General features: G+C 41.0%; 1 long non-coding RNA gene across 2 annotated transcripts in view; it reads right to left on the bottom strand.

Moving 5' to 3' along the window:
* Positions 1–211: 211 nt before the first annotated feature.
* Positions 212–10,215, bottom strand: part of LOC134756879 (uncharacterized) — a 171,766-nt gene continuing 161,762 nt past the window's right edge. For both annotated transcript variants that reach the window (XR_010130254.1, XR_010130255.1), the window contains one exon: positions 212–3,593. This is a non-coding gene — a long non-coding RNA (uncharacterized lncRNA). The remainder of the gene's footprint in view (positions 3,594–10,215) is intronic.

The raw sequence follows: 10,215 nt of genomic DNA, 5'->3' as shown, positions 1-10,215 counted from the left end.
CTCCACACTGCAGGCTCTTATTCTCTTAACTGTGCAAGTGAGGGTGCTCAGGAATTTACCCAACATCTTGTCTCCAGGGCCCAGCTTTCATCTGCTCTGCTCTTCCCCAGCACTGTTTTGTACGAATGTAACATGAGCCATGAGTATAATTTTAAATTTTCTAGCAACCACATTTAAAAAGACGTAAAAAGAAAGAGGGAAAAGTAATTTTGATTATATATTTTATTTAACTGCATATAACTCAAAATTTCATACTTATCCACACATTTACACATACATGTATATAAATATGCACACATATTTACACCTATAAGTCCAAATATGTATGTATATAAATATGCACATATTTGCACATATTTACACATGTTTACACCTTTTTTTCCATAAACCATGGTCAACAATTCATATTTATCCACACATTTATACATACATGTATATAAATATGCACACATATTTACATTTGTAGATACATATGCACCTGTATAACTCAAACAAAGGTTTCACAAAACTGACTTTTACTGAATGTGACACACTCAGGTATCTTCTATTAAATTCTCTTCTAGAATAATCTTTTGATGCTGGCTGTGATCCAGCAACTTGATTTCACAGCCACTCTGGGTTGGAACTCGCAGAGGCTGCTGGGCGGGACATGTGCTATGTGAAGCTCCAATACCCACGTCCCTCTTTTCTGGCAACACCACGCCCATTTCCTTGGTGCAAGTGTGTCAGTGAAGCTGACCCACCTCTGGTTCCAGGACAAAGCCAATAAATCCCACATGGCCCACCAGAGCCTTGTATCTGGAAGCCACCTCGACTGACTCAGGGACGAGCGCATGGCCAATCACAGCTTATCCCACAATTTTTACTTTAGTGATCAGGGTAAAGAAAAAAACTTATACTATATTTGGGAGAAGACAGGAGCAGAGGGCCTGCTGAAAGCAGGAAAACAGAGAAGACAAAGTTTTGAAAGTATTGCTTGATACCTGGATCAAGCCATGCCTGAAGCTCCATCTAATTTAAAAGTCGTACTTTTAAATTATATGAGCCAATAGATTACCCTTTTTTTTCCTAAGCTTAGTTGAGTTGGGGTTTCTGTCAATTTAAACCAAAAGAAGCTGATTGAAAAAATCCTCATACGTGTCTCGCAGATGCTCAGTGCCTTTTTACTGCCTGATTTGGGAAAGCTCTAGGCATTTTTCTTCCCAGCAATTCTGTGTCCTTTACAATTGTCCTTTGCTTTTCTCTTTAATTCAGGATCCTTTCTTTATGCATTCTTTTCACCATAGTATGACTGTCTCATAACAGTCTTAACTGGGCTACTTCTTCTTGGGAAATTTGCATTTTTAAACTCACCAGTCAAACGAGTTATCTGTCTAAGAATAGAATTTCAGCATTGTGGTACAGGCAGGTAGGGAAAATATTTGGGAACAAAGATTCACCTGGTGCCTGCTCTGAAAAATTGTAAGCCTAGTTCTGTGGCCAGGGGCTGGTATTTTTCAAGTAAAGGTCACACTTTTGTTGTTGTTGTTGTCGTTGTTGTTGTTGTTGTTGTTGCTAAGTGATGAGTTCTTTCCTGAAACTCTACGTTTTCCTCCCGGCTTGTGACTCTTCAAAAATCTCTACCTTAATTTGAACAAGGTACCCAAATAGGTATATCCTGTGAAAAGGAAAACATGAAGCTTCAAAAATAAATGGCCTGCCAAGATTTCAGAGCTGCAAAAGGTTGTGCCTAGAACTGTCAAATGTCAAAAATAATTACCAGGTAGAATGTGACTCATACACCCAGCAGGCATGATCAAAACTAATCCTTCCTGCCTTCAGCTGTCTGGACAAAGTTAGGTAGGAAACCTGCCTAGCCCAGCGCCTTCAGGTCCCATAGATTTGGAGACGGATAGCCCTCAACCTCATATTGGAACATTCTCTTTAGCTTCTAGGGGCGATTTTATATACTCACTAGCTAGTTGCTGTTTTGACTTGTGTATCTGTTCTTATAAACATATAACTTTTCATAAATGCACAGAGATTATATTTACTAGGATGTTTTAGCCTTTTATTGTACACTAAAACATACTACAAATGCAAAAAACTATACCAAAAATGGAAATCTTGAAGAATTATTATAACTACCAATGCAGATCAAGAAACAAAATTGTGCAGCCACCCCAGATATCCGTGTTTTATGCCCCATCCCAGACACTATCCCTCTCTCCTTCAAAAAATTATCACTACTGGGACTTTTGTTTTGTTGTGTTTTGAGATGGAGTTTTGCTCTTGTTGCCCAGACTGGAGTGCAATGGCATGATCTCAGCTCACTGCAACCTCTGCCTCCAGGGCTCAAGCGATTCTCCCACCTCAGCCTCCCAAGTAGCTGGGATTACAGGCATGCACCACCACCACCACGACTGGCTAATTTTGTCTTCTTAGTAGAGATGGGGTTTCTCCATGTTGATCAGGCTAGTCTCGAACTCCCGACCTCAGTTGATCGGCCTGCCTCAGCCTCCCAAAGTGCTAGGATTACAGGCGTGAGCCACCATGCCCAGCCCGGGACTTTTATCTTTTTGTGTGTTTCTTTGACACCTTATCGCTCACGTATGAATCCTTAGACACTACCGCTTGGTCTTGCCCATTTCTTTTTAATTTGAAAGGTCTTCTTTTATCTATATCATTGGTTCCCTCTCCATCCTTGTCTTTTCCTTACAGGTTATCTATTGCAGAGGCCAGCATGCTATGGTTAAAGGTTCTTTTTTACCCCACGTATATTTTATCCCTGTTACCCTTCATCCTTTTCTCCCCCACCTTGATCCCTATTCAAGCACTTCCCTCCTCCACTTGACACGAAGTAACTCATGCTAACAACCAATGCTGCACCCTTTGGTATTTTTCTCCATTCCCATAAATCATATGCAATTATAGACATTACTGCAATTACACAAACTATCGTAACAGCCACACTTATTGAGCACATTATATTCCGGGCACCATTGTAAGTCTCTGCATACAATAGCTGAGTTAATCCTCATATCAACCCTAAAGTAGACATTGCTATTGTCCCCCATTTAATATACAAGTATAAAGATCAGCAACACAGAGAGGTTACATTAAGTTCCCAAAGTCCCACAGCCAATAAGAGCTATGTACAGGACCAAACCCAGATATTCCGGCTTCAGAAGTGAATAAGCACGAATTCACACCCACCTCGATTTTTTGATACAAAAATAGGATTACATTAGACATTATTTATGCAATATATTGTGGGAATCTTTCCACGTTAACCAGCTCAAATTCATACTTTTCTGATCGCAGCATAAACATATAGGATATGGATGTGTCAAATTTTAAATCAACGACTGACCATTCATACCCCTTTTCACTTTATATCACGTTTTGCTCTAGATATAATGCTACAAATATTTCGACCTCTTTATTTTTGGCCAGTGTGGCAGATAGGGAGGGTCATCTCTTTGCTTTTGTGGACCGCATTTCCCTTTTGAGCATCTTCTCATCTTGATCATTGAGGCTTGCTCTCCCATGCACTGTTCTTCATATCCTTCACTGATTTTTCTCTTGGGGCTGCTTGTCTTGTATTCATGAATCTGTAAGCAGATTTGAACATTGGACATGTAACCTTCTGTCTGCAGAGGGTTGCTTGATTATGCACTAGCAAATTAAATTATTTTTTATTTTGTTTTAGAGATAGGGTCTCGCTCAGTTGCCCAGGCTAGAGTATAGTAGCATGATCACGGCTCACTGTAGCCTTGAACCCCTAGTCTCAAGTGATCCTCCCACCTCAGCCTCCCAAAGCACTGGGATTACAGATATGAGCTACCATGCCCAACCTCTTGTTCTTGTTCTTTTTTTTTTTTAAATAGTTCACTTTTTTTACTTAGTAAAGATTATAGATTTAGAGAAGAATTGCGAAAATTGTGGAATTGAAGAATAAATTCTTAAGTAGCAATTTGTATTCACTCATACCAACAAGTTAATTGCATCATTGATACATTTTATTCTCTGGACAGCGTGAGACATTTCAGGGCTCACGTACCTATTCAACATCTTTACTCACTGAAGAGAAGAAAGTTAATTTATGTAAGAGACCATGAATTGCAGAATGTTCCTGGGTCCACATGCCTTCCTTCTGAACGTTTTCAAGGTCAATGCACAAATGAGACTGTTCCTGCTAAGATTATACGATAACAGTTTTTGTAAGACAGAGTTGCCAGACTTCCCTCTGGCAAGAATTGGTCAACTAGACAGTTAATATGTATTCCACAAGGTTCTGTTTTGGGTGTTTTGAATCGTATTCTATTCAATCAAGTCCACATTTCCAAGGAAACCTTTGAAAGTCCCTTCCTTAATTGGGTTTCCTGAAAAGCAGAGCCTGAGACAAGGACTTGGGTGCAGGTGGTTTCTTTGGGAAGTGAGCCCAGGAGGCAGGAGGGAGGGAGCCAGGAGAGGTAGACGGAGAAGACGTGTTATCACACCAGCTACTGCTGTGGGCACCTGGGCTCACCCATCGGAGGAACCGTGTAGAAAGCACCTCACGGTTGCCTCCTGAAGGAAGGGAGGCTGGAGTGTTTGTCCTCCAGCTCTCATTCCCCTCGGCTGGGGTGGCATCCAGGGATGGGAAGCCCCCTGTACTTCAGAGACGCTCCTGCACACGTGCCCAGTGTTCTTCAGGGCTCCAGAGGAAGCCCTGAAGGAGAACAGAGAGACACTGAAGCCCATGATGAGGTGGGAGGCTGCCAGCCTGCAAGTCACTGTCTGATGCAGAGGTACAGAAATCACAGGAGCACCAAGGGGGAGTGACTCAAGGCACAGATCGTACCTGCTGCCACCCCTCCCAGGCCCCATTCGGGCTTCCTGCAACATCTCCCTCTTCTTCTCAAGATATCTCTTTCCTGCTTCCACCACCTGGCTAATGTTTTGTTTCTCCCCCTGCAATATCCCCCTCTTTAATCTGAACCTAAAATTATCCCACTATCTTTCAAAACCCAGCTGCAAATCCCACCTTTGGGAGGCAGCATAATCGCGCAGAGTTTTGGGGCTTTGGGGTCCAATGTAGTTGCCAAGTCTGGCTTAGCCTCTTCCGGACTGCTTCAGGGCTTAAAGAGTTAACCTAGGCTCTCTGAGAGGCGAATGCCATCCTGCACCACAGACACACAGAAGTCTGGCTCTCCCAGAGCCTCTGCTGAAGACAAGCACGGCCCCCATACCAAAGCTCTCCACGAAGCAAATGCCCAGAATGCTCCAGCCAGATGATCTCTGCTTCTGTAGAAATGAGAAAACAACTGCATAAAAGAAAGCAAAGAGGACTGGAAGGAGCAAAACAGGCTTTGACAGTGAGATAAAACTGCTCTCCTGCACGGTCCTTTACCAAGGTCCTCTGTCCTCCAAAACCCTTCCAACCAGTCTTTCCCCAATCCACTGCCCTGTCACTGTGGCCTCAGTCAGAGAGATTTAATCACACAATCCGAGCAACCACTCAGTCTGCCCAAAACTCAGGTTGCTTCCAGAACATAATAGAAAAGGAAGCTTTTTCCCTCCACAGGGAAACAAATGAGGGACGGAGGGTGGAAGCATTCACCTTCACTCATGAAAGGGAGGATGTCTGGATTTGAGTAGCTGGAAACAATTCAGGTATGTGCCACTGGTCACATTGTGTAAATGTCATTTTCTGCTCATCTCTGAGGCTCAAATATTAAAACTGACACTATGTCATGGCTTGACAGTTATTCCTTGCAAAATGACAACAAATAATGTTATCATAAACAAGTCCGCACAAAAGTCTTTCCCTCCTAATTTAATTTCAGGAGAAACTATGCTAATCCTTTAATTATGCAGCATACTTATCTGTCAAACTAACTTCTTTCTGCTGAAAAATACTTTGCTATCACAGAGGCTGTTGATGAATATCTGCTGAAAGAATTTATAGTGTTACAGAAAAATTCCCTTCTTAAAAAATAATAGCAGAGTGGAAAACTTAATCCTTTTAAGAAAGAAAGCACTGCATAGGCTTAATCAACAGATCAACAGTAGGTTCCACCCTTGTGCTAGCTCGCTGCTGGAAGAGCTTCAGGCAAAGCCCACTGGGAACAGGGTCTCTGTGTTGGGCAGTTCCTTTTTTTTTTTTTTTTGAGATGGAGTCTCGCTCTGTCACCTAGGCTGAAGTGCAGTGGTGTGATCTTGCCTCACTAGGTTCAAGCGATTCTTGTGCCTCAGCCTCCTGAGTAGCTGGGACTACAGTTGTGCACCACCACGCCCAGCTAATTTTTGTATATTTAGTAGAGATGGGGTTTCACCATGTTGGCCAGGATGGTCTCAAGCTCCTGACCTCAAGTGATCCTCCTGCCTTGGCCTTCTCAAAGTGCTGGGATTACAGCCATGAGCCACCACGCCCGGCCAAGAGGAGATTTTCAAAAGGGTGTTTGGTTCAGCTGAGGAATCACCTGCTCCAAGCTGAAGAAGAAACTCCTCGTGGCATGGCCAAGGCTGAGTGGAGGATCCAGTATTCACCCTGAGAATGGTACAGCTGTGGTTTGAGGGAGGACCTGGGGTTGGACTCTGGGCTCTGCCACTTTGGAGCTGTATGATGCTCATCAAATCTCAGACCTCAACATAAGACATTTTGCAAAAATAGGAATAGCAACCTCTACCTTATGAGACTGTTGTTAGGATTAAAGAGACAGTACATAGGAAAGCACTTTGCAAAGTTTGAAATAAATATGTAATAGTAGTAGAACTTGGCTGTTCACTCCAGTGGCTTGTGTTCTAGAGGTACATAGAGCCCAAATGAGTAATTTTAGCTCATTCATCCTACCCCACTTCCCACACTACCAGATTCCACTGGGTCTCTTGGAAGCTCCAAGCATAGGCAAATAAATTCACTCAAACAAGCTGCACATAGTCTAATACATTTTAAAACTAAAAATAATTAAACCTTTCTAGTACCAGAGCCAGGAACAGACAGACAGATCGATGGGATAGATTACAATGCCTGGAAAAAAAGATGGGGGTCTTTCAAAATCAAAAAAAGATAGTATTGGAAAAACAGATTAGAAAAAGCATTCAATTCATACCTCACTTTTTGAGTCAAATTAATCCTTAAGGGGTTAAAGACCTACCTTAAAAAAAATTAAACCAGAAAAAGTAGCAGAAAAAGCATGACAAAACATGCTTACAGTTTTGTAGGGGATAGATAAGCATGATGAAAAAAGACACCATAAAAAATTGATAAACTTGGTGGGGTGCTGTGGCTCATGCCTGTAATCCCAGCACTTTGGGAGTCCGAGGCAGGGGGATCACTTGAGGTCAAGAGTTTGAGACCAGCCTGACCAACATGGTGAAACCCTGTCCCTACTAAAAATACAAAATTAGCTGGGCATGGTGGCGCATGCCTGTAATCCCAGCTACTCAGGAGGCTGAGGCAGGAGAATTGCTTGAATACAGGAGGCGGAGTTTGCAGTGAGCCAAGATGGCGCCATTGCACTCCAGCCTGGGCAACAACAGCAAAACTCTGTCTCAAAAAAAAAAAATTGATAAACTCAACTATAAAAAAGAAATTTCATATGGGGGTGTAAACATATATATATAATACACATATATATTTTACATATATTTTTTTACATATATATTTATATATATATATGTAGTCATAGTGTCCATAACCACTATCACCAAATATAAGACCAGAAACTTTGTGTATGTGTGTGTGTGTGTGTGTGTGCGTATAAAGCACATGATCAACCATGATTTAAAAATTTACAGCATACCATGGAAAACAGAAAATTAATGTAAAGATCTCTCTTTACAAGAAGAAAAAGTTGGACAATCCAATAAGAGAAAAATGCATAAAGAGTCTAAAAACACAGTACAGAGAAAAAGAAATCAAAAAAACATAGTTAATAAATGAAGGAGCTCAAACTCACTCATAATAACGAAATTAATATCAAAATAGTAAATATCATTTTTCCACTTATATGGGAAAAAAGTTAGACTATATCCATTCTTTGTTAGAGAATGATATGATAGAAATACTCCTTTTTGGAGAATATCATATGGGAAGCTGTTTGGTAATATCTATGGAAAATTTTAAAGCACATACCTAGCAAGTATATTTTTAGAAATACATCTTTCTCACAGGTGTCTAAAATTCTTAGGAACAAGGATATTTATTAAGCAATGTTTGCTTACAAAAAGAAGGGGGGTGTGGATGAGTCCTAAGTGCCCATTAGTTGGAGAGTAGTCAAATAAGGTAGGAAGTATTCATATAATGGAATACTGAACAGCTACATAAAGAATAAAAGAGGACCGGTCGCGATGGCTCACACCTGTAATCCCAGCACTTTGGGAGGCTGAGGCGGGTGAATCATCTAAGGTCAGGAGTTCAAGACTAGCCTGACCAACATGGTGAAACCCTGTCTCTACTAAACACAAAAAATTAGCTGGGCGTGGTGGCATGCGCCTGTAATCCCAGCTACTTGGGAGGCTGAGGCAGGAGAATCACTTGAATCCGGGAGGCAGAGGTTGCAGTGAGCCAAGATGGCACCATTGCACTCCAGCCTGGACAACAAGAGCACAACTCCATCTGAAAACAAAAAAAGAATAAAAGAAAATTGTTTACACTGACATGAAAAAAAGTCCATATATTATCAATTAACAAAAGGCTATTTCACAGAAGTATACGATTCATTCAGATAGCATGAAAGCATTTGTGTACTGTGAATATATAAAACATATGTAGAATATATAAGCATTCTTATAAGTGCATAGAAAAGTCTATAGTGTTACACACGATGACGAGTGAAATTTAGAGGACGGCGGAGGGCAAGAGACTATAATTTAGCATTTAATTCCATTTTATATGCTGTGTGAAAATTTTTAACCAGGATTTGTATAGCTTTTATAATTTAAATTGAGATAAATTACTGTCTTATTCTATATACACAAACCCCAACAAAATTAAATGTAGAACATTCTCAGAAATAAACTAGACATATTGATAGTCCACCTTAACCAGAGATAAAACTCTCTGAAAATATATGAGTTCTTTACTTGGAGAGCTGCAAAACAACAAAATTGTCTAGATAAATTCTTTTTTTTTTTTAATTTAAATGAGTTTAATTGAGCAATGAACAATTCACGGATCAGGCAGCCTCCAGAATCACAGCAGATTCAGAGAGTCTCCCACAAAGGCATGTGATGGAAGAAGATTTATAGACAAAAGGGAAGTGGCGTGCAGAAATCAGAAGTGAGGTACAGAAACAACTGGATTGGTGACAGCTCGGCATTTGCCTTATTTGAACACAGTTTGAACACTCAGCAATATATGAGTGGTTGAAGTACAAAGTACAGCTGCTGGGATTGGCCAAGACTCAGCTATTGTTGCGGGTGCAGATTCCTAAGTTAGGTTTTCAACCTTGTCTGCCTATTAAGTTAGGTTGTAGTTCGTCTACAAGGACTCAAATATAGAAGTATGCCGTCCTTCTCAGGCCACATTTATTTCGCTTTAACAAATGCCCCCTTTTGGTCATTTTCTCAATTTTGAGAGATTCACCAAAACTTTAGTCATTGATGTCACTATCACCACTGTAAATATACTTATTTGGTCTTGAAACCCACTGTGAAACAGTAGAACAGTAAGTTTTGCAAAGGTAGGAACCAGGACTTGAGGAAAGGGTACCTCCTTATGCTGGAATATCTTGTTTACAGGAGAAAACCAAACCTGGTCTATTCTAGGATCTATGTGTTTCCTTAAAGTCTTGGTTTGATTATGTCACATTCAGCATGAGTGACTCCATTTTGGTTTGGTTTGGTCTGCTGGGGCCTAGTGCATGAGCTCAGTCCAAAGCAATGGCCTTCCGTAATTTTGTTCAAAAAAAAAATTCCCCCTTTTTGGTCAGGTTCTCACTTAGGTGAGAGTGTGACTAAAAGTTAGGGCCTTGGCACCACTCTCAGTTACCATCATTTGGGGTTTCCGATCTCAGCATGTCATTCACAGATTAAGGTGTCCTCGTGGTCATACATTTCTTTCAGCTCTTGTCATTCCAGTTGAAGAGAGATCATTTGGCATTCAGAGACGGCTGTGTGCAAACATTTAAAATATTTAAGAGAACACAGCGCACCAGGGAGACTTCTATTATGACTATCGGGAGGATGATACCAAGAGTTTGGAGTATGATTCTTACCCAGGGTCCCCACAAACCAAACCACCTAAAA

This window comes from Gorilla gorilla, chromosome 13, assembly GCF_029281585.2.
Source record: "Gorilla gorilla gorilla isolate KB3781 chromosome 13, NHGRI_mGorGor1-v2.1_pri, whole genome shotgun sequence".
Taxonomy (NCBI): Eukaryota; Metazoa; Chordata; class Mammalia; order Primates; family Hominidae; genus Gorilla; species Gorilla gorilla.
This window is presented reverse-complemented; position numbering and strand designations above follow the sequence as displayed.